Raw genomic sequence first — 25,652 nt, 5'->3', positions numbered from 1 at the left:
CTTACATTCCTACATGGAAAGATGATATTTCTAACTCATGAAACCTTTCCCTTAATTGAAGGGAATAGACATATACATGTAGACAGACGGCATAGGGTGAGTTGAATATGAAGGGATGATATCTAAGAAATAAAATTAAGGGGTGAGAGAGGAATATATTGGGAGGAGGAAGAAAAGGAGAGAGAGAATGGAGTAAGTTATTTCACATAAAAATGGCAAAAAAAAGTTCTATTAGATGGGAAGATGGGGTAGTTGAAAGGAAATGAGTGAATCTTGCTCTCATCGGATTTGACTTAAGGAGGGAAGAACATATACACTTAACAGGGTATCTTAGTCTACAGGAAAGTAGGGGAGAAGAGGATGAGAGAGGTGGGATGATAGAAGGGAGGGCAGATTGGGGGAGGAGGTAATTTTCTACTTGACCTGATAATTCTGGAATTTGGCCACAATATTCCTTGGCTTCTTCAATTTGGGATCTTTTTTCAGAAGGTGATCAGAGGATTCTTTCTGTGACTATTTTGCCCTCTGGTTCTAGGACTTCAGGGATGTATTCCTTGATGATTTCTTAGAAGATACTGTCCACTATCATTTTGTCATTGTGGCTTTACAGTAGACCAATAATTCTTAGATTTTCTCTCCTGGATCAGTTTTCTTGGTCGGTTGTTTTTCCAATGAGGTATTTTACATTTTCTTTTACTTTTTCATTTTTTAGATTTTGTTTGACTGATTCTTGATGCCTCAGAGAGTCATCAGCTTCTACTTGCCCAATTCTAATTTTTAATGAATAATTTTCTTCAGTTAGCTTTTGTACCTCTTTTTCCATTTAGTGATTTTCTTTCCTTTTAAGGAGTTATTTTCTCCAGATAGGCTCTGAACCTCATTATCCATTTGGCCAATTTTAGTTTTTAAGGAGTTGTTCTCTTCATTTTTTTTCATTTTGTTATTTGTATTTTTAAAATCATTGGTCAATTTTTCTTCTACCTCTCTAATTTGGCATTTAAATTCCTTCTTGAGTTCTTCCAAAAGGCTTTTTGGGCTTGAGACCAATTAATATTCCCCACCCCACTTTTTTTTTACAATACCTCAAATGATTCTTTTATTTTTTTTATTTTTAATTAGGATTTTTTTATTTTTAGTTTACAACAATCAGTTCTTGTTTTTGAGTTCCAGATTTTCTTCCCCTTCCACCCCTTCAACCTCCCCCCAAAGATGGCATGGAATCCAATATATCTTCTACATATACCTTCAGAATAAAATTATTTACACAGTATTCAACTTCTAAAGAAGAATTATGACCAATGGAAAGAATCATGAGAAAGAAGAAACAAAACCAAAAAAAGAGAGAAAATAGTTTGCCTCAATCTGCATTCAGACTACATAGTTATTTCTCTGGATGTAGATAGCTCTTTCCATCTTGAGTCCTTAGGAGTTGCCTTTGAGCCTTGTATTTCTGAGCAGAGCCATGTCTATCAAAGTCAGTCATCACAGAATCAATATACCTGTGGTTGTGCACGATGTTCTGGTTCTGCCTCACTCAGTCAGCATCATATGATGCAGGCCTTTCCAGGTTATTATAAAGTCTTTATCTTCCCCATTTCTTATAGCATAAATGTATTCTATTACATTCATATGCCACAATTTGTTTAGCCATTCCCCAATTGATAAGCACCTCCTTGATTTCTAATTCTTTGCCACCACGAAAAGAGGTGCTATAAATATTTTTGTAGATAGGGGTCGTTTTTCCCACTTCTGTGATTTCTTTGTGATACAGTCCAAGAAGTGGTATGGCTGAATCAAAGGGTATGCACATTTTTATAGCCCTTTGGGCATAGTTCCAAATTGATCTCCAGAATGGCTGGATCAGTTCACAACTCCATCCGCAATATAACAGTGTTTCTATTTGCCCATATGTTCTCCAGCATTTATCATTTCCCTGTTTTGTCATGTTAGCCAATTTGACAGGAGACGTGTTCCCTAAGAGTTGTTGTGATTTGCATTTCTATAATCAATAGTGATTTAGAAAAGTTTTTCATGTGATTATAGATATCTTTAATTTCTTCCTCTGAAAACTGCCTGTTAATATCCTTTGACCATTTATCAATTGGGGAATGACTTGTATTCCTATAATTTTGGCTCAGTTCCCTGTATATTTTAGAGATGAGGCCTTTATCAGAGACACTGGTTATAAAAATTCTTTCCCAGTTTTCTGCTTCCCTCCTGACCTTGGTTGCATTGGCTTTGTTTGTTTGAAATCTTTTCAATTTAACGCAATTAAAATTATCCATTTTGCATTTTGTAATGCTCTCTATCTCTTGTTCGGTCATAAATTCTTCCCTTCTCCATAAATCTGACAGATAAACTATTCCTTGCTTTCCCAAATTATTTATAGTATCAGCCTTTATATCGAAATTGTGAAACCATTTTGACTTTATTTTCATATAAGGTGTAAGATATTGGCCAATGCCCAGTTTCTAGCATGGTATTTTCCAGTTTTCCGGGGACCTTTTGTGAAATAGTGCATTCTTAACCCAGAACCTGGACTGTTTGGGTTCATCAAAGAGTAGATAACTGTAATCATTGACTACTGAGTTTTGTGTACCTAACCTATTCTGGTGATCCACCACTCTATTTCTTAGCCAGTACCAAGTAGTTTTGTTGACTGCTGCTTTACAATTTAGTTTAATAGCTGCTATGGCTAGACCACCTACCTTATAATTTCTTTTCATTAATTCCTTGATATTCTGGAACTTTTCTTCTTCCAGATGGATTTTATTATTATTTTGTCTGACTCTATAAGATAATTTTTGGTAGTTTAATTGCTATGGCACTGAATAAGTAAATTAATTTAGGTTATTAACATGATAAAAGCTGCTTGTGAAGGGTGTGGGAGCAATGCAGCTCTCTTGATTTGTAAATTGTTAGGCCTTAACTCCTTTCAGATAATGTAAACCTGCTGAGAGAGTGTAAGGAAATTTGATTTTGTTTTAAGTAGAAACATTGAAAATCAAAATTTTGTAGGAGAATTGCAGGGAAAACTTAAATCACCCTTCCCCTTATGGTAAAATGAGGGAAGGGGCAGCAATCACAGACTGGCAGTGGCTCCAATTGTCCTGTGCTCTTAGGCACCTGAAGCCCACCCCTTGTGCAAAGCCTGGGAGTATCATCCAGGTTCAATACATTCTGCCCACCCTGCCCCCAAAAGCTGAACTGTAAGTGCCCTTAGACACAATAAATTCTATAGCTGTGGGGAATGGAGAGGTGGGCAGGTCAGGCCTACAGCGAGCATTTCCCGAGCCTTGCCACCAAGAATTATCACCACTGGGAAGACTGGCAACAGCCACCCCAGCCCATAGGCTCTGCCACACCCCCCAGCACCAAGCTGCTGCATAGGAGAATCTAGGTGCTCCTGAAAGGCCTGATGTGGCATGATGGGGTGAGAAGTCAGCCACCTTCGACTCTCTTGGTAAGCCCCACACTTCTCTGTTTCAACTGCAAAAATGTATCAGCTTTGTAATTTATGGCAAGTTATTTTATCTCTTTTTGCCCTGTTTCCTGATTTGTAAAGGGAAAAATAGTAATAATAGCAGCTGTTGTTATGGGACCAAATGATAGAATGACTGTAAAGTGCTTAAAACAATGACTGGCACTTACTAGACATGACTATCAATATTGTTCTAATTTAATGTAATTGTTCCATACCTGATCACTGTGAAGTAGTTTAAATGCCAAAATTAATGAGAGCAATAATTTCTATATGTAATAATCTGAAAATACAACTGACATTGTCTGAAGTTTATTGTTTATTTCTAAATTGTATTGTATTTCTAAAACTCAGATTGTAAAATTGGAGAAACCATTGTGAGGCAGAAATAGCGTCAAAGCAATTTTTAATCTGAGTTTTGTTGCATACAAATTTATCTTTCAGAAGGATGTGATAAAATTAGATAATTCGAAAACTTAATATTTAATGAGGTATATTTGGTTGTAGACAGGTAATAATAAGATTACTGGCATTTACTCTGGTAGCAGATTTTACATTTGAAATGTTGACTATTGTGAAATATACGGAGGAGGGGCAGAGCTAAGATGGCCTGTGGAAAGCAGGGACTAGCGTGAGCTCCCTGCCAAGTCCCTCAAAGACCTATAAAAATGGTTCTGAACCAATTCTAGAACTGCAGAACCCACAAAATAGCAGAGGGAAGCAGGGCTGCAGCAGAGGACAGATTGGATGGTTGCTGGGTGAGCTCTTTCGTGCACAGAGCTGGGAGCGGAGCAGAGTGGAGCAGAGCCCAGCGTGGACCGAGTGGACCAATCAGACCAGGAGCCAAGTGGAGTGGGCCCTAGCACCCTGAATCAACGAGCTGTGGCACTTGCCAGACTTCTCAACCCACAAACACCAAAGACAACAGAGAAGGTTAGTGGGAAAAGCTGCCGGGGACAGGGGGATAGAGTTTGCAGGTCAGCCACCGCCCCAGGGGCAGCGGAGGTGGGGCAGCTACAGAACTACAGCTGCAGTTGCTTCTGGCCCCAGGCCTACCTGGTGGGAGGAATTAAGTGGCAGATCAGAGCAGAAGAGCACAGCCTGCTGAATATCTAAGTCCAGTCCTGGTTGGGGGTTCTTGGGGAAGGAGGAGTGCTACTGTGGCAGAGCTGGCTATAATAGCTCTGAAATCAACAGTGCATCCCCCCAAGCTTGGAACGTAGTACTCTTTAGTCTACAAGCAGTCATACCCTGCTGAAAAACTCAAGAGTCACGTAAGTTAGCTGGGAACATGCGCAGGCAGCGAAAACACACCCAGATTCGGTCTCAGACTTTGGAATCTTTCTTTGGTGACAAACAAGACCAAAACATACAGCTAGAAGATGTCAACAAAGTGCAAGAGCCTACAACAAAAGCCTCCAAGAAACACATGAACTGGTCTCAGGCCATGGAAGAGCTTAAAAAGGATTTGGAAAAGCAAGTAAGAGAAGTAGAGGAAAAATTGGGAAGAGAAATGAGAAGGATGCAAGAAAACCATGAAAAACAAGTCAATGACTTGCTAAAGGAGACCCCAAAAAATACTGAGAAATATACTGAAGAAAACAACACCTTAAAAAATAGACTAACTCAAATGGTAAAAGAGCTCCAAAAAGCCAATGAGGAGAAGAATGCCTTGAAAGGCAGAATTAGCCAAATGGAAAAGGAGGTCCAAGAAGACCACTGAAGAAAATACTACCTTAAAAATTAGATTAGAGCAAGTGGAAGCTAGTGACTTTACAAGAAATCTAGATATTATAAAACAGAACCAAAGGAATGAAAAAGTGGAAGACAATGTCAAATATCTCATTGGAAAAACCACTGACCTGGAAAATAGATCCAGGAGAGATAATTTAAAAATTATTGGGCTATCTGAAAGCCATGATCAAAAAAAGAGCCTAGATATCATCTTTCAAGAAATTATCAAGGAGAACTGCCCTGATATTCTAGAGCCATAGGGCAAAATAGAAATTGAAAGAATCCATCGATCGCCTCCTCAAATAGATCCCAAAAAGAAATCTCCTAGGAATATTGTTGCCGAATTCCAGAGCTCCCAGATCAAGGAGAAAATATTGTAAGCAGCCAGAAAGAAACAATATGAGTATTGTGGAAACACAATCAGAATAATCCAAGATCTAGCAGCTTCTACATTAAGAGATCAAAGGGCTTAGAATATGATATTCCAGAGGTCAATGGAGCCAGGATTAAAACCTAGAATCACCTACCCAGCAAAACTGAGTATCATGCTCCAAGGCAAAATATTGATTTTCAATAAAGTAGAGGACTTTCAAGCTTTCTCAATGAAAAGACCAGAGCTGAATAGAAAATTTGACTTTCAAACACAAGAATCAAGAGAAGCATGAAAAGGTAAGCAAGAAAAGGAAATCACAAGGGACTTACTAAAGTTGAACTGTTTTTGTTTTGTTTACATTCCTACATGGAAAGATGATGTGTTTGATTCATGAGACCTCAGTATTAGGGTAGCTGAAGGCAATATGCATATATATATATATATACACATACACACACACACATATAGGTATATATATACACACACACATATATATGTATGTATGTATATATATGTATATATGTGTGTATGCATGTATATATAAATATATGTGTGTGTATATATATATGTGTATATATATATGTATCTAGAGAGAGAGAGAGAGAGAGAGAGGGCACAGAGAGTTGAAGATGAAGGGATGATATCTAAAAGAAATAAAATCAAATTAAGGGATGAGAGAGGAATATTTTGAGGGAGGGAGAAAGGGAGAGAATGGGGTGAATTGTCTCGCATAAAAGTGGCAAGAAAAAGCAGTTCTGTAGGAAGAGAAGGCAGGTGAGGGGAAATGAGTGAATCTTGCTCTCATCAGACTTGACCTGAGGAGGGAATACCATACACACTCAATTGGGTATCTTACCCCACAGGAAAGAAGGAGGAAGAACATAAAAAGGGGAAATGATAGAAGGGAAAGCAGATGGGGGAAGAGGTAATCAAAAACAAACACTTTCGAAAAGGGACAGAGTCAAGGGAGAAAATTGGATAAAGGGGAATAGGTTAGGAAGGAGCAAAATATAGTTAGTCTTTCACAACAAGAGTGTTGTGGATGGGTTATACATAATGATATGCATGTGGCCTATGTTGAATTGCTTGACTACTTAGGGAGGGTGGGTGGGAAGGGAAGAGGGGAGAGAATTTGGAACTCAAAGTTTTAAAAACAGATGTTCAAAAACAAAAAAAAAAAGTTTTTGCATGCAACTAGAAATTAAGATACACAGGCAATGGGGTGTAGAAATTTATCTTGCCGTACAAGAAAGGAAGGGAAAAGGGGATGGGAGGAAAGTGGGGTGACAGAACGGAGGGCTGACTGGGAAACAGGGCAACCAGAATATACACCATCTTGGAGTGGGGGGGGGGAGGGTAGAAATGGGGAGAAAATTTGTAATTCAAACTCTCTTGTGAAAATCAATGCTGAAAAACTAAATATATTAAATAAATTGAATTAAAAAATTTTTAAAAAAGAACCATAAGGTAGTTTAAAATTATAGTTTTAATGTATCAATTAGGAGATGAATGATTCTCTGTGCGAAGTGATTTGGAAGTGCATTCATGGAAATTGGTAATGGTTCAAGTTTTAAACATTTAAGCATTGATTTTCACAAGAGAGTTTGAATTACAAATTTTCTCCCCATTTCTACCCTCCCCCCCCACTCCAAGATGGTGTATATTCTGGTTGCCCTGTTTCCCAGTCAGCCCTCCATTCTGTCACCCCACTTTCCTCCCATCCCCTTTTCCCTTCCTTTCTTGTTGGGCAAGATAAATTTCTACACCCCATTGCCTGTGTATCTTATTTTCTAGTTGCATGCAAAAACTTTTTTTTTGTTTTTGAACATCTGTTTTTAAAACTTTGAGTTCCAAATTCTCTCCCCTCTTCCCTTCCCACCCACCCTCCCTAAGTAGTCAAGCAATTCAACATAGGCCACATGCGTATCATTAAACATAGGATAATTGCTTACAGTATGCTTATATTAATGAATTTTCTTGCATTGTGTAATTTGATAACAATTGTATTACCTATGTAAAAATAAATTTCTCTCATAATTTAGATCTTGTTAGAAAAAAAGAAAATGAAATTTGAATATTGAAGAAAAATTGGGAGGTGAATAGCGTAGAATAGAAATCCTTATGCTGTCCTTTTATATGAAAAAGAGAACAGAACAAAAAAAAATTTGGAATTCTATCAGAAAACAAGAATTATAAGAATAAAGTTAAATAATTAAAAATTATAACATGAAAAATATCTACTAACAAAAAGAACTGATGAAGAATAATGTTTAAGAACCACAAGACCTCCTGAAAATAAGGTTATAACAAAAATACCTACATTTCGTATTTGAAAATGTTATTTAAGTGCATATTTACAATAAAAATATATGTATATTTGCACATATAATTTTATGAAATATATTTTGATACGTATATGTGTGCCTTTTCCTGAGAATTATACATATGCATATATACACATATATATGTATATGTAAGTGTGTGTATACACACTCATACACACATATTCAGCTTGAAAAAACTGAATATGTGTCAAGAAAAGGAAATTTCATAAACACACTTATGCAAGAATAAAATATTAAACACATAGTTCACTAACTTTAAAAATTTAAATTCTAATCAACAAAATGCATTTAAAATGTGATTGAAACATAGAAATAAGGTAATATATACTTTTTAAAAAATTAATTAATTCATTTTTAGTTTTCAACATTCACTTCCACAAGATTTTGAGTTCCAAATTTTCTCCCTGTCTCTCCCCTGCCCCACCCCAAAATGCCATGCATTTTGATTACCCCTTCTCCCAGTCTGTCCTCCCTTCTATCACACATTCCTCTCTTTTCTCCTTTCCCCTTACTTTCTTGTAGGGCAAGACATATATTTACACAGAATTGCCTGGATATCTTACTTCTCAGTTTCATGTAAAAACATTTTTTTAACATTTGTTCTTAAAATTTTGAATCCCCAAATCTCTCCCTTCTTTCCTCCCTACCCACCCTCATTGAGAAAGCAACCAATTTGCATAGGTTATACATGTGTAGTTATGCATAACACTTCCATAATAGTCATGTTGTCAAAGTCTAACAGTATATCCCTCCATCCTATCTTGCCCCCCATATATTCTATTCTCTAGTTTGACCCTATTCCTTTTCAAAGGTGTTTTTGTGTGACTATGGTCTCCCCAAGTCTGCTCTCTGTTCTATCATTCCTCCCTCTTAATCCCCTCCCACCTACTACCCTACTATTGGGTAAGATCCCCAATCGAGTATGTATGTTATTCCCTCCTTAAGGCAAATATGATGAGAGTAAACTTCACTCATTCCCTTTCACCAGCTCCCTCTTCCCCTCCATTGTAAAAGCTTTTTCTTGACTCTTTTATGTGAAATGATTTACCCCATTCTGTCTCTCTCTCTCCTTCTCCCAGTACATTCCTCAGTTGCCCCTTTATATTACTTTTCAGATTCCATCCATTCATATTCAACTCTCCCTGTGACATATATATATATATATATTATATATATATGTGTGTGTGTGTGTGTGTAAATATACATATATAAGCATACGCATATATGCATATGTATATATGAATACACGAATATATGAATATACATATACATACATATATGTATATAAATGTGTGTATGTACATTATATATACACATATATACATATATATGCGTATGTATATGTATAGTCTCTCCAGCTCCCCTAATACTGAGAAAGGTCTCATGAGTTAAAAATACCATCTTTCTACATAAGAATGTAAAGAGTTCAACTTTGATAGTCCCTTAAGGTTTCTCTTTCCTATTTACCTTTTCATGCTTCTCTTGATTCTTGTATTTGAAAGTCAAATTTTCTATTCAGCTCTGGTCTATTCATCAAGAATGCTTGAAAGTCCTCTATTTCACTGAAAATCCATTTTTTGCCCTGAAGTCTTATACTCAGTTTTGCTGGGTAGGTGATTCTTGCTTTTAATCTGAGCTCTTTTGACCTCGAGAGTATCATATTCCAAGTCCTCTGATCCCTTAATGTAGATGCTGCTAGATCTTAGGTTATCTTAATTGTGTTTCCACAGTACTCGAATTGTTTCTTTCTGGCTCCTTGCAAAATTTTTTCCTTGATCTGGCAAATCAGGAATTTGGTTACAATGTTCCTAGGACTTTTATTTTTGGGATATCTTTCAAGAAGCAATGGGTGGATTCTTTCAATTTCTATTTTATCCTTTGGTTCTAGACTATCAGAGCAGATTTCCTTGATAATATCCTAAAAGATGATGTTTAGGTTCTTTTGTGCATCATGACTTTCAGATATTCCAATAATTTTTCAATGATCTCTCCTGGTATTTCCAACGAGATATTTCACTCTGTCTCTTATTTTTTTTCATTCTTTGGTTTCTTTTCTTTTTTTGTGGGGAGTTACACAGGACAAATGGGGTTAACTGATTTGCCCAAGGTCACACATCTAATAAGTGTGTCAAGTGCCTGATGATGGATTTGAACAGAGGTCCTCCTTACTCCAGGGCTAGTGCTCTACTCACTGTGCCACCTAGTTGCCCCTCTTTTTAAATTTCTTGATTTCCCATGGAGTCATTAGCTTCCATTTACTCTATTCTAATTTTTCAGCAACTTTTTTTTTCAGTGAACTTTTGGAAGTTCTTTTCCATTTGGCCAATTCTGCTCTTTAAGGCATTCTTCTCCTCATTGGCTTTTTAGACCTCTTCTACCATTTAGGTTAGTCTATTTTTAAGGTGTTATTTCCTTCAGTGTTTTGAGGGGCGTCCTTTAGCAAGCTGTTGACTTGTTCTTCATAATTTTCTTTCATCACTCTCATTTCTCCTCCCAATTTTTCCTCTACTTCACTTACTTGATTTTCAAAATCTTTATTGAATAATTCCATGGCATATGAAAAATTCATGTTTTTCTTGGAGGCTTTTGATGTATGAACTTTAACTTAATTGTCTTCTTCTTATATATTGTGGTGGCAAGCAGTATGGGGCTTTTTGTTGTCTTTTGTTTTGGAGTGCTTCTGAGAACTAAGTCAATCAAGTGCTTTTGTTTCAATCAAAAGTCTTTGATTGGATCAAGAGTCTTTGATGACCTGCTTAAGTCATGGGAGGGCTTAGGTCACATGAGTTTGAGTCACATGGTTGTGACATCCTTTGACCCTGAAGAAGTGTATATGTCCTCTGAGGTTAGCATTTTGCTTGGGGCTTGGTCACTAGAAGATTGTCCTGTGATTTGATCACATGAGACTCTGGGTAGTCACTGGAGCCCTACCAGTTTTGCAAAACCTAGATGTTGGTGCTTCTCTCTCTGATAACACTGCATGTAATGTCTTGGAAACACAGCTAGAAGCCTGTGTGCTGATTTGTGTTATTTTGCTCTGTTTATATAATTTCTGCTTGTAATTTCTGTTTGTGTTTTCTCTAAAGTTCAGGGTGATGAGTTTTCTGCCTAAACTGAGTGAATGATATAGGTACATTTAATTAAAGTGAGATTGTAAACCACTTAAAGTTGCTTTCCTGAGAAAAGCACATCAAAGGACCTGTGGTAACAGCCCTCCTGTGTGCTGGTGTTATTGGTCTTACGCAGCCACAGTAGCAGCTGGTGGAATTGCTGTTATATGTTTTGATCTTCTTTGTCACCAAAGTAAGATTCTATAGTCTTAATTTTTTTTTTGTTAAAAATTGGTATTGAATGTGACAAGTTTGCATTTTAGTAAAGACTTTTAAAAAAGCAAACAACTCATTTCCAGGGTGTAAAAAAGAGGAACAACTTAGGGAGAGAAGTGTAAGGCTCAGGTGCTCATATTTCTTTTGGAAATTTGCATCAGAACTAAGGTGAATTTTTTTTTCTTTATTTATTTTTAGTTTACCACACACAGTTCTACATAGTTTTGAGTTCCAGTTTTTCTCCCCTCCATCCCCCCTCCCTCCCCAAGACGGCATGAAGTCTCATATAACTGTCATGTATAACTTCGCATTGAATTAATTTATGCTCTAGTCAAGTCGTGGAGAAGAATTTTGACCAATGGAATGAATCATGAGAAAGAAGAAACAGAACCAAAAAAAAAAAAAAAACCAAAAAAAAAAACCCAAAAACAAAAACAAAAGAGAAGCAGAAAAGGCGAGCATGTAGTGTGCCTCAGTCTGTATTCAAACTTCGCAGTTCTTTCTCTGAATGAAGATAGCATTCTCCATCGAGAGTCCCCTGGAGTTGTCCTTGCCCCTTTAGGTTGCTGAGAGAAGCGCAGTATGTCAGGATTGGTCCTCACGGAATCCACATATCTGTGGCTGTGCACAACGTTCTCCTGGCTCTGTTCCGCTCACTCAGCATTATGTCGTGTAGGTTTTTCCAGGTTGTTATGAAGTCTGCATCATCCCCATTTCTTATGGCACAATAGTATTCCATCACCTTCATATACCACAGCTTGTTCAGCCATTCCCCAATTGATGGGCATCCCTTTGCTTTCCAATTCTTGGCTACCACAAAGAGAGCTGCTATAAATATTCTTGTACATATGGGTCCTTTTCCCGCTTGCGTGATTTCTTTGGGATACAACCCTAGATGTGGTATTACTGGGTCAAAGGGTATGAACATTTCTATAGCCCTTTGGGCATAGTTCCACACCGCCCTCCAAAATGGCTGGATCAGCTCACAACTCCACCAGCAATGCAACAATGTTCCAATTTCCCCACATCCTTTCCACCATTTATCATTCTCCTGATTTGTTATTTTAGCCAATCTGACAGGAGAGATGTGGTATCTAAGAGTTGTTTTGATTTGCATTTCTCTAATCAGCAGCGATCCAGAGCATTTTTCCATATGCCTGTAGATAGCTTTAATTTCTTCCTCTGAAAACTGCCTGTTCATATCCTTTGACCATTTCTCAATTGGGGAATGGCTTGTATTCCTATATATTTGGCTTAGCTCCCTGTATATTTTAGAGATGAGGCCTTTATCAGAGACACTAGTTGCAAAGATTTTCTCCCAATTTTCTGCTTCCCTCCTAATTCTTGTTGCATTGGCTTTTTTTGTACAAAAACATTTCAATTTGACATAATCAAAATTATCCATTTTGCATTTTGTAATGCTCTCTATCTCTTGTTGGGTCATGAATTCTTTACTTTTCCACAAATCTGATAAGTAAACTATTCCTTGCTTTCCCAAATTACTTAGAGTATCAACTTTTACTCCTAAATCATGAACCCATTTTGACTTTATTTTGGTATATGGTGTAAGATATTGGTCTATGCCCAGTTTTTGCCCTACCATTTTCCAATTTTCCCAACAGTTTTTGTGAAATAGTGAATTATTAGCCCAGAAACTGGCTTCTTTGGGTTTATCAAAGAGTAGATTGCTAAACTTGTTGATTTCACCTACTTGTGTACCTATCCTATTCCACTGATCCACACCCCTGTTTCTTAACCAGTACCAGGCTGTTTTGATGACTGCTGCTGTGTAGTACAGTTTAATATCTGGTGTGGCTAAGCCCCCATCTCTAGCATGTCTTTTCATTAATATCCTAGACACTCTAGACCTCTTGTTTTTCCAAATGAATTTTGTTATTATTTTGTCCAGCTCAGTAAAAAAATTTTTTGGTAGTTCGATTGGTATGGCACTGAATAGATAGATTAATTTAGGTAGAATTGTCATTTTTATTATATTAGCTCGGCAAAACCATGAGCAACTGATATTTCTCCATTTATTTAGATCTGATTTTATTCGCGTGAAAAGTGTGTCATAGTTATGTTCATATAGGCCCTGGGTTTGTCTTGGCAAATAAACTCCCAAATATTTTATAGTGCCTTCAGTAACTTTGAATGGAATTTCTCTTTCTATCTCTTGCTGTTGGGCTTTGTCAGTAATGTATAGGAATGCTGAGGATTTGTGTGGGTTTATTTTATATCCTGCAACTTTGCTAAAGTTGTTTATTATTTCAAGTAGTTTTTTACTTGATTCTCTAGGATTCTCTAGATAAATCATCATATCATCAGCAAAAAGTGATAATTTAGTTTCTTCTTTTCCTATTCTAATTCCTTCAATTTCTTTTTCTTTTCTTATTGCTACAGCTAATGTTTCTAGAACCAAATTGAATAATAGGGGTGATAATGGACATCCTTGTTTCACCCCTGATCTTATTGGGAATGCATCTAGTTTATCCCCATTACAAATAATGCTTGTTGATGGTTTTAGGTAGATGCTATTTATAATTTTGAGGAAGGTTCCCCTTATTCCTATGCTTTCTAGTGTTTTTAATAGGAATGGGTGTTGTACTTTGTCAAAGGCTTTTTCTGCGTCTATTGAGATGATCATATGGCTTCTGCTAGTTTTGTTGTTGATATGGTCAATTATGCTAATAGTTTTCCTAATATTGAACCAGCCTTGCATTCCTGGAATAAATCCTACCTGGTCATGGTGTATTGTTCTCGTAATGAGTTGCTGCAATCTTTTTGCTAATATTTTATTTAAAATTTTTGCATCAATATTCATTAGAGAAATTGGTCTATAATTTTCTTTCTCTGTTTTAACTCTACCTGGTTTGGGTATTAGTACCATATTTGTGTCATAAAAAGAATTTGGTAGGATTCCTTCTTCACCTATTTTCCCAAATAGTCTACAAAGTATTGGAATTAGTTGTTCTTTAAATGTTTGATAGAATTCACATGTAAAACCATCTGGCCCTGGAGATTTTTTCCTAGGGAGTTCGTTGATGGCCTGCTCAATTTCTTTTTCTGATATGGGGTCATTAAGAAATTTCACGTCCTTCTCTGTTAGTCTGGGCAATTTATGTTTTTGTAGATATTCATCCATATCTCTAAGGTTGTCAAATTTATGGGCATACAGTTGGGCAAAATAATTCCTAATTATTGTTTTGATTTCCTCTTCATTAGAGGTGACCTCACCCTTTTCATTTTTGATACTGGTAATTTGATTTTCTTCTTTCTTTTTTTTAATCAAATTGGCCAAAGGTTTGTCAATTTTATTGGTTTTTTCATAAAACCAGCTCTTTGTTTTATTTATTAATTCAATAGTTTTCTTGATTTCAATTTTATTAATCTCTCCTTTGATTTTCAGTATTTCTAATTTGGTATTTAATTGGGGGTTTTCAATTTGCTCTTTTTCTAGCTTTTTCAGCTGTATGCCCAGATCATTAATCTCCTCTTTCCCTATTTTATTCATGTAGGCATTTAGAGATATAAAACTTCTCCTAAGAACTGCTTTTGCTGCATCCCATAAGTTTTGGTATGTTGTTTCATTATTGTCATTCTCTTGAATGAAATTATTAATTGTTTCTCTGATTTGATCTTTGGCCTACTCACTCTTTAGAATTAAATTATTTAGTTTCCAATTAGTTTTTAGCTTATTTTTCCATGGTACTTTATTAAAAATGATACTTATTGCATCATGATCTGAAAAGGATGCATTGACTACTTCTGCTTTTCTGCACTGGATTGTGAGGTTTTTATGCCCTAGTACATGGTCAATTTTTGAGTATGTGCCATGTACTTTTGAGAAGAAAGTATATTCCTTTTTATCCCCATTCAGTTTTCTCCAGAGGTCTATCATATGTGCCTTTCCTAAAATTCTGCTTACCTCCTTAACTTTTTTCTTATTTATTTTGAGGTTAGATTTATCAAGTTCAGAAAGGGGGAGGTTGAGGTCTCCCAATATTATAGTTTTGCTGTCTATTTCTTCCTGTAACTCCCTTAACCTCTCCTCTAAGAATTTGTATGCCTTACCACTTGGTGCATATATGTTAAGCAATGATATTGCTTCATTGTTTATGGTGCCTTTTAGCAGGATATAATGTCCTTCCTTATCTCTTTTAATTAGATCTATCTTTACTTTTGCTTTGTCTGAGATTTGGATTGCTACACCTGCTTTTTTTACTTTAGCTGAGGCACAATATATTTTACTCCAGCCTTTTACCTTAACCCTATGTGTATCCCCCTGTTTCAGATGCCTTTCTTGTAAACAGCATATTGTAGCATTATGGTTTTTAATCCATTCTGCTATCTGCTTCTGTTTTGTGAGAATGTTCATCCCCTGCATGTTCAGGGTTATGATTTCTATCTGTGTCTTTTTCTCCATCCTAATTCCCCCTGTTTATGCTTTTATTTCTCCCTTTCCCCTTCTCCTCCCCAACAAAGTTTTGCTTTTGACCGCTGCTTTCCTCAGTTAACCCTCCCTCTTTATTCCCCTCCCTTATCTAACCGTTACCCACTTGCTACTTCTCCTCTTCCTTCTGCCCTCCCCCCTCCCTTTTTCCCCCCTTTCCCTCCCACTTCCCGTAGGACAAGTTGGATTTCTAAACTTATCAGAGTATGTTATTCCCTTCTTGAACTAGATCAGATGACAGTAAAGCTCAAATACTGCTCTTCTCCCTCCCTTCTTTCCCTCTACTATAATATGTTTTTTTGCCACTTCCTTTGGTGTAATTTACCCTTTTCTACAACCTCCTTACCACTTCCCTCATAGCCCTCCCTTTATATCTCTTATTTATATTTGATATCTTTACATCAGTTAATTTATACAGGCATTCACAACCTATGTATATCCCTTTCATTTGTCACAATAGTTGTACCATTCACAAGAATGACTTATATATGTATATGTATATATATACATACATAAAAAACATACATAAGATGATATAATCCCACCTAAAGATGTGAACAACCTAGGCTTATTGGTTAATGAAGTTTGTGGGGTTTTTCCCCCGGTTACCTTTTTATGTCTCTCTTGAGGTTTGTATTTGGAGATCAAATTTTCCATTGAGTTCTGGCCTTTTCATCAGGAAGGTCTGGAATTCCCTTATTTTATTGAATGTCCATCGCCTTGCCTGGAAAATTATGCTTAGTTTTGCTGGGTAGTTGATCCTTGGTTGTAGTCCTAGCTCCTTTGCCCTTCGGAATATCATATTCCAATTTCTCCTGTCTTTTAATGTGGAAGCTGAGAGATCCTGCGTGATCCTGACTGTAGTTCCACGATATTTGAATTGCTTCTTTTTGGCTGCTTGCAGTATTTCCTCCTTGAGTTTATAGCTCTGAAATTTGGCTATAATATTTCTTGGTGTTTTCAGTTTGGCATCTCTTTCAGGGGGTGATCGGTGAATTCTTTCAATGACTATTTTGCCCTCTGGTTCTTGGACCTCTGGGCAGTTGTCTTTGATAATTTCTTCGAAGATACTGTCAAGGCTCCTTTTTTCATCGTGGATTTCCGGTAGACCAATAACTCTCAAATTGTCTCTCCTGGATCTATTTTCCAGGTCAGTTGTTTTGCCAATCAGATATTTCACATTTTTTTCTATTTTTTCATTCTTTACGTTTTGTTTTATTACTTCTTGATGCCTCATAGATTCATTAGCTTCCACTTGCTCAAGTCTAATTTTAAATGAGTTAGTGTGTACATTTTGCTTTTGAGCCTCCATTTTCAATTGGTTGATTTCACCTCTCAGGGTGTCCTTTTCTCTCTCTAGATTCTGAATCTCCATAGCCATTTCGCCAATCTTATTCTTTAGGGACTTGATTTCGTCAGTGGATTTTTTCTCCCTTTTTTCCATTTTTTCCATATTTTCTTTTAGCTCCCTAATTTGGTTTTTAAAATCCTCTTTTAGCTCTTCCAGCAGTGCTTTTTGGGCTGGAGACCAGATCATATTAGCTTTTGAGGTATCTGATGTATCTACCGTGTCATTGCTATCTTCTTCTATGTCGATATTTTGATCCTGCCTGTCTCCATAAAAAGAATCTATTGTCCTCGGTTTTTTTGTGTTCTTCTTCATGTTGATTTGCCTTTTGCTGGCTTTACAACGAATTTCTATCTGTGAGTCTCGGGGCTTTCTGTCCCAGCTTTCTTATTCTGGGGGTTGTGAGTCTAGAATTATAACCTTCAGTTTCCTGAGGTGTGGGGGAGGGGTCTGGCTCCCTGGCGTCTCACTCCCTATGGGTGCTCTCCAGCACTTGCTTTTCAGCAATGGTCTCAGCTGTTTGTTGTTTGAGCTGATGACTGGCGCTTCCCCTGGGGGAGCAAGGTTACGTCTGGGCTCCTGGCTTGGCCCCCTGCCGACTCTTCCCCTCTGGGACTAATGAGCTTCTAATATTTGTCCTGTGAAGCCCCGCTACTCTCTCCTCTGTTTCAGTTCTCTTTTTTTTTTTTCCGAGGAATTCTCTCGGTGAGGGGGGGAGGGGTTAGAGCCGTTTACCTGGCCATTGAGTCTTCCGGAAGTTCAAGAGGCCGAGTTCCTGTGTTTTGCAAGCGTCAGGACTGGGTGTTTTCGTGGCTGGTGGCGTTGCGCTGCCTCTCGTCGCTCCCAGAGACTGCCGTCCTGTGTTGGGAGGCCTGGGGATCTCTGCCGGTTCCGGACGCCCAGCTTTCTCCCAGCCTGTCTCCCACGTGGATTTCCCGGCCGGCCGCTTCCGCCTTGGTCTGGAGCAGCTCCGCACTGAGCACTCTCCGAGCCTGCAGGTTCGTTCCTCCGGCCTTTCAGACTCTCCCGGCTCGGAAATTTGCCCCACGCACACTGCTCGCAGTTTCTGACTCTCTCAAATCTGCTCAAATTCACTTTTTTATGGGAATCTGACAGACCTTGTGAGAGAGCTCCGGTAAGACTCTGCCTTCATGCGGCCATCTTGGCTCCCTATAGTCTTAATTTTTTGCACTGTTTGCTAGTTTTCCAAGCCAATTACTTGACTTTTGAGCTCTTTGTCAAGGTAGCACTCTGTTTCCAGAGTGGAGAATACACTGTCCCAAGCTTCAGGGGTTGTATAAAGCTGTTGTCAGAGGTACTTCTAGGGCCTGTAAATTTTCAGGACTTCTAAGATGGTATGATCAAAGGACAGGTTTTTACTCCTCTACTGGCCTCTGTTCCAATCTGTGAGTGACCTCAAGCATTCTTTTCTGTCTTGGGACTGTGAGGAAGACTCCTTCTCCACAGCCACCTCAAGCTCTGACATACCAGCTCTCTTCTTCTCTCCAGGACTGCCACCCAGAACTGTGACCCATATCCAAGCAAGGCAAAGCAAGAGAATCCAGCTTCATTGCCATCAAAGAGATCCTACCAAACGCCCTCTGATCAGCTGCTCAATTCCCCCCACAGTCCATGGGCTTGGAGCTCCAGAAGCAGCCAGCGCTGCTGCTGCAGCCACTGCCCTCACCTCCACAGCCCCAGGGGCTGAGGCCAGACTCTCACGCAGGTCTGCCAGAGTCTGACAGACTTTTTCCTTCTATGTTGTCATTGGTGTTTCTGGGTTGAGAAGTCTAGAAACTGCCACAACTGCCAGTGATGTAGTCCCCTGAGCCCTGCTCCAGCCATGTTTGTATTGGTGTGGCTCACACTGGATTGTGCTCTTCTCCTAGCCCAGTGTGACAGACCTTTCCTGTTCACCTTCCAGGTTATCTTGGGCTGGAGATTTGTTTCACTCTGCAATTTTGTGGGTTCTGTACATTTGTTTAGTCAGTTTTTACAGATATTCAAAGGGGTTTGTGGGAGAGCAGAAGCAGGTCCCTGCTTTTACTCTGCCATCTTTGCTTCCCCTCAAAATAATATATTCTTAAAGTATGCTTGAGACAAAGAGCAATTCATAGAAACAATGAGTTTTAAAAAGAATTGGAGCCAAGGTGGTGAAGTAAAAGTAGGGACTCACTTTAGCTTTCTCCTAAGCCCCTCTAAACACCTGTAAAAATTTACTCTAAACAAGTTCCAGAGCAACAGAACCCACAAAAAGACAGAGTGAAATACATTCCAGCCCAAGAAAACCTGGAAGGTGGACAAGAAAAGTCTGCTGTACAAGGCTGGGAGAGCAGCACAGTCCAGCATGGGCTGCCTTGACACAGACTGGGATCAGTGAAACTGGATCAGGCCTTAGGGGGCAGAAACGCTGGCAGCTGAGATGGCTTCCAGACTTCTCAACCTACAAAAACCAAAGACAACTTAGAAGGTCAGTGGGAAAGGTCAATCAGACATGGGTGAGACAAGAGCACAGATCAACCCCTGCCTCAGTGCACCCCCAGGACAGCAGAGGCAGCAGCTTTAGCAGAGGCAATAGAGGCAGTAGCAGCAGTGGCTGCTTCCAGAGCTCTCAGCCCATAGATAGTAAGGGGATCAAATGACTTATCAGAAGGAGATAACAGGGATCTCTTTCCTGGCACTGAGGCAGGATTCTGCTACTTTTCCCACACTTGGATCTGGTTCACAGTCCTTGGTGGCAATCCTGGGACAAGGAGGAGCACTGGCATAGTAAAGACTGTGGCAGCAGTGGAGAGAGAACCCTCCTCACAGTTTTAGGGCAGAAAAGAGTATTTGTGGTCACTCACAGACCACAGCATAGGCCATGAGAGGAGTAAATACCTCTCTTTAAATCATACCACCCTGGAACACCTGAAAACTTACAGGTTTCTAGAAGTATCTCTGAGAACAGTTGCCCAAAACCCCTGAAGCCTGGCACAGTACACCCTCCACACTGGAAGGAAATCCCTATCTTAACAAAGGGTTTAAAAGTCAAGTAATTGGCTGGGGAAAGGAGCAAACAGCGGAAAAAAACTCGGACCATAGAATCTTGCTTTGGAGACAAGGAAGATCAAAACATACATTCAGAAGAAGACAACAAAGTCAAAGCTCCTACATCAAAAGCCTCCAAGAAAAATCTCAATAGATGCAGAAAAAACTTTTGACAAAATACAACATCCATTCCTACTAAAAATACTAGAAAGCATGGGAATAAATGGAGTCTTCCTCAAAATTATAAATAGCAACTACCTAAAACAATCAGCAAGCATTATATATAATGGGAATAATCTAGATCCATTCCCAACAACATCAGGAGTAAATCAAGGATGTCCATTATCACACTTATTATTCAATTTGGTACTAGAAATAAGATTCCCTTATTAAAGGGAAGAAAAAAATGAAGGAATTAGAAAAGACAAAGAAGAGACTAAGTTATCACTCTTTGAAGATGATATGATGATTTACTTGGCGAATCCTAGAGAATCAATTTAAAAACTACTTTAAATAACAAAAAAAAACTTTAGCAAAGTTGCAGGATATAAAATAAACTGAATAAATCCCCAGCATTCCTATATGTTACTAGCAAAGCCCAACAGCAAGAGACAGAAATAGAAATTCCATTTAAAGTTACCGTAGGCGCTATAAAATATTTTTGAGTCTACTTGCCAATGCAAACTCAGAACCTATATGAACACAATTAAAAACACTTTTTCACACAAATTAAGTCCGATCTAAATAAATGGAAAAAAAAAAACTTCAGTTGTTCATGACTAGGCTGACCTAATATAATAAAAATGACAATTTTACCTAATTTTCTTATTCAGTGCCATACCAATCAAACTACCAAACATATTTTACAGTGCTGGATAAAATGATAACAAAATTCATCTGGAAGAACAAAAGGGAATTCATGAAAAGAAATGCTAGGGAAGGCGGCATAGCCATACCAGATATTGAAATGTATTATAAGGCAGCAGTCATCAAAACTACTTGGTACTGTCTAAGAAACAGAGTGATGGATCAGTGGAATAGGCTAGGTACACAAGACACAAAAGTCAACGACTACAGCAACCTACTCTTTGATAAACCCAAAGAATCCAGCTTCTGGGCTAAGAATTCACTATTTCACAAAAACTGCTAGGAAAATTGGAAAATGGTATGGCAGAAATGGGACATAGACCAATATCTTACCCCATATACCAAAATAAAGTAAAAATGGGTTCATAATTTAGGAGTAAAGGCTGGTACTATAAACAATTTGAGAGAGGAAGGAACAGTTCATCTGTAGGATTTATGGGAAAGGGAAGAAATTATGACCCAACAAGAGATAGAGAGCATTACTAAATACAAAATGGATAATTTTGATTATGTTAAATTGAAAAGTTTTTGTATAAGCAAAACCAATGCAACAAAGATTAGGAAGGAAGCAGAAAACTGGGAGAAAATCTTTACAACCAGTGTCTCTGATAAAGGCCTCTGCTCTAAAGTATACAGGGAACTGAGTCAAATATATAGGAATACAAGTCATTCCCCAATTGAGAAATGGTCGAAGGATAGGAACAAGCAGTTTTCAGGGGAGAAATTAAAGATATCTATAGGCACATGAAAAAAATGCCCTAAATCACTACTGATTAGAGAAATGCAAATCAAAACAACTCTTAGGTACCACATCTCTCCTGTCAGATTGGCTAACATCACAAAAGAAGGAAAATGATAAATGTTGGAGAGGATGTGGGAAAATTGGAACAATGTTACATTGTTGGTGGCATTGTGAACTTATCCAGACATACTGGAGAACAATTTTGAACTATGCCCAAATGGCTATAAAAATGTTCATACCCTTTGACCCAGCAATACCACTTCTATGGCTTTATCCCAAAGAGATCATACAAGTGGGAAATGGACCTGTATGTACAAAAATATTTATAGCAGCTCTTTTTGTGGTAGCCAAGAATTGGAATTCAAAGGGATGCCCATCAATTGGGGAATGGCTAAACAAGTTGTGGTATATGAATGTAATGGAATATTATTGTGCAATAAGAAATGAGGAGCAGACGGACTTCATTATAACCTGGAAAGACTTATATGAATTGATACTGAGTGAAGGGAACAGAACGAGGAGATCATTATACATGATTACAGACACACAGTACCTGTAAGGACTAACTTTGAGAGACTTGACTCCTCTCATGAATACAAGGTTCCAAGACAGCTCCAAAAGACTCATTATGAAAAATGCTATGCACATCCAGAGAAAGAATTATGGAGTCTAAATGCAGATTGAGGTAAACTATTTGCTCTCTTTCTTTTTCCTTCTTTTTTGGTTTCATTTCTACTTCTTCATGATTCATTCCATTGGTTATAATTCTTCTTTACAACTGGACTATTATGTAAAAAAGTTCAATGTGAATTTGTATGTAGAACCTACATTGGATTACATGGCATTTTGGGAGAGAGGGGGAAGCAGAGGGTGGCAGAGATAATTTGGAACCCAAAAACTTGTGGAACTGAATGTTGTAAACTAAAAATAAAAAAAATAAATTTATAAAATAAAAATTCATATAAAAATATATTTTCTCCTACTGAGCAAATATAACTACATTTATATGTATGTGTGTTACATGTGGGTATATTTTTATATATCTATCTTTCTATTGCTATCTTCCATGCCAGTAATGCTTTTTCCTTACACCTGCCTTTTACCTTCCTGGCTTCTTTCAAGACACAGCTCAAACCAGAACTTCTGTAAGATACCTTTCTAGCCACTCCCCTTCCTCTCCCTCCTCCAAATTCATAACAACTACTGTTTTCTAGTGCCTTCCCCTATACGATTATCTTTGATCTACTCTCTGTGTCTCACTCTGTCTCTACATGTATGTGTTTATACATATATGTGTATATTATATATATATAATATTGCATGTACCTTGTTATTTATAAAATAATTTACATTAGAATGAGAAATCCTGGAGGACAAAGACTGTTTTTGCCTTGATTTAAATCCTCAGAGCAAAGCACAAAGGAAGAAAAATGATTCTACAAAATACAGGCTAGTGAGGTTGCCTGACATCCCAGAAAAATTCTAGAGTACATTATTAAATATGGGAATGTAGAATAAAAATTTAGAAAATAAATGAGTGATAAAATATGACCCAGCATAGATTCATCAAGAAGTTATGCCCAAATCACCTCATTTTAATTATTATAAAGTTGTCAGAGTGAGAAATTACTAGATTAGTAAAGACTGGTTTTGACTGGTTTGAGCAAATCATTTGATAATGTCACTAGTAGTATTTATGGATAAATTCATAATGAATATTAAGAATGACAAAATAGACACTGACTGTAGCTGCAACTGGAAGGAACTCTCCAATAAAATACTCAAAGGATTCATTCCAAAATTTGAGTGGTTTAATATTTCTAATGAATAACTTGAATAAAAGCAGAAATATCCTAATTAATGTTGAAGACAATATAAAATTGGCTGGACTAGTTAATGAAATAATTCACAGAGTTCAGAAAAGAGTTTAACAGACTAGACTAGAACATTTGTAAGACTAAATGTAAAATCTCATAGCTTGGCTTAAGACATTGTCTTCACAAATACAAAATGAAACAAACAGAAGCAAAAGACATTCCTCATTTTCATTTTTTTTTCTTTTTGTATTGGTATAAAGCAAATTTATTTCTGTAAAGATGGTGCCTTATGTCTGTCTGTGGAGCAGGGATATGGAGAATACCCGAATCATCAATCTTTTGCTTCTTTTGGGGAATCCAGACACCAGCAGCAGACGGCAGGTTCAGGATCTTTCCTGGGGGGCCAAAGATGTTGTGGTGAAGGAAAGTCAGGGAAGTCACTAGCCTTTTAAAGTCAACCAGGGTCCAGGGTGAGAGGTATTGGGCTTCATGGCCATGGATGGCCTATCCCAGAGACAGGCTCATTGAAGGTCACTAGGAGGTCAGTCCCATATTGGGGCAATCAGAACAGGGGCAGGTATAAGATCACATCCTTTTCATTCCGTGGGCAGCAGAATCAGCTCAGATTGTTGTGCAGACAGTGCAGAGCTGCCAGGGACCCTGAAGGTCATCACTTATTTTACAAGGGGAAAGTCAAACTTCCTTGGCTTCGCCCAATTAGTCCGTTGTCACAGAGGACTTCAAAGCCCTTTCCTCTGAACTCCACTCTTGCTATTCCTTCCATCACCGCTTCCAGCCCCTGGCTTCTTGCACGCTCCCTTCCGCCCAGTATTTCGACATCCCCCTCCTCCCGTAGGCCATTCTCACTACCCAAGCCCCAGTGCCCTCACCGCCGCCTCATTCTCCTTGGCCATAAGCTGCCCACCGCAGAGGACCCAGGCATCCCGGTAGCCCTCAAGGGACAGAGTGTGGGGGGAGAGGGGCCGCACAGCCTCTACTTGCTCGCCCCCTGTCGCTTGCACCCCTCCTAGAGCCTCGAAATCGTGCCTAGATGGGGAGGGTGAGAAGGAAGGAAAGGGGGAAGGGCGCAGCAGCTTCAGACACACCCTCTCTAAAGAGGGTGCCCATAGGCCACGCCTCCTCCTGCCACTGGGACTCGTATCACCTTCCCATTGGCCAGAAAGATGCCCTGCCCCCGCCCTTGGCGGAAATGCTCACCGCGCTGTCACTTCTTCTCGCACGTGGGCTTGAAGCTCCAGGAGTTCCACGATGAGACTGCTCCGTTCCGCGGTGGCAGAAAACTTCCCGGTTGTCCGGCACCGGCCCGAAATCACTGAGAGGCAGAGGCAGAGTCTGAGCACTATACCTAGTCCCCTGCACCACCCCCCGCCCCGCTCTCCCCCAGGCTCCTGTCCCCACCCTACCCAGCAGTGACCCTTGACCTCACGTCCAGAGCCCCTGGGGGAAAGGTGATGGAGAAGGCTCTCTGAACCTGCGGATGGTTTCGTTTGGGCTATATATACGGGTCCCCGACATTCTTCATTTTCAAGGAGTTTACAATCCAATAGGGGAGAAAATAAATAAATTATGCACACACACAAGCTATATACAGGATGAATATGAACTAATAGAGGGAAGACATTAGAATTAAAAAGGCTTTGTAGAGCTCTTCTTGTGGTAGAAGATATTTTTTATTTGTACTTGAAGGAAGCCTGCGAAACTAATAGGTGGAGATAAGGGCGGAAATTATTCCACGCATGTGGGACAGTCAAAGAAGTTACCTGGTGCTGAGAGATGGAGTGTCTAGTTCATAGAAAAAATAAGGAACTCAGTATCAATGAACCAAAGTGAAAAGGAATAGGAGGCAAGGATATTGGAAAGGTAGAAGGGATTTGGGTTATAAACACCGAACAGAAATTTTGCATTTTATCCTTCACGTGATAAGGAGACACTGAATTTCATTGGGTCAAGGGTGACAGTGTTAGACATGCAATTTAGGAAACTCACTTTGGTGACTAAATGAATTGGAGAGAAACTTGAAGCAAATAAACTCACCAGCAGACTATTGCAATAGTCTGAGTGTGAGGTGAGAAGGGCATATACTAAGATGGTGGTATCATCAGAGAAGAAAAGGGGCAT

At 38.6% G+C, this 25,652-nt stretch overlaps 1 pseudogene; it reads right to left on the bottom strand.

Moving 5' to 3' along the window:
- Nucleotides 1–3,235: 3,235 nt before the first annotated feature.
- LOC118857970 lies at nucleotides 3,236–25,652 on the bottom strand (annotated as a pseudogene).

Source organism: Trichosurus vulpecula, chromosome 7 (assembly GCF_011100635.1).
Source record: "Trichosurus vulpecula isolate mTriVul1 chromosome 7, mTriVul1.pri, whole genome shotgun sequence".
Taxonomy (NCBI): Eukaryota; Metazoa; Chordata; class Mammalia; order Diprotodontia; family Phalangeridae; genus Trichosurus; species Trichosurus vulpecula.
The sequence above is the reverse complement of the archived record's forward strand: the minus strand, read 5'-3'. Positions and strand labels throughout refer to the sequence as shown.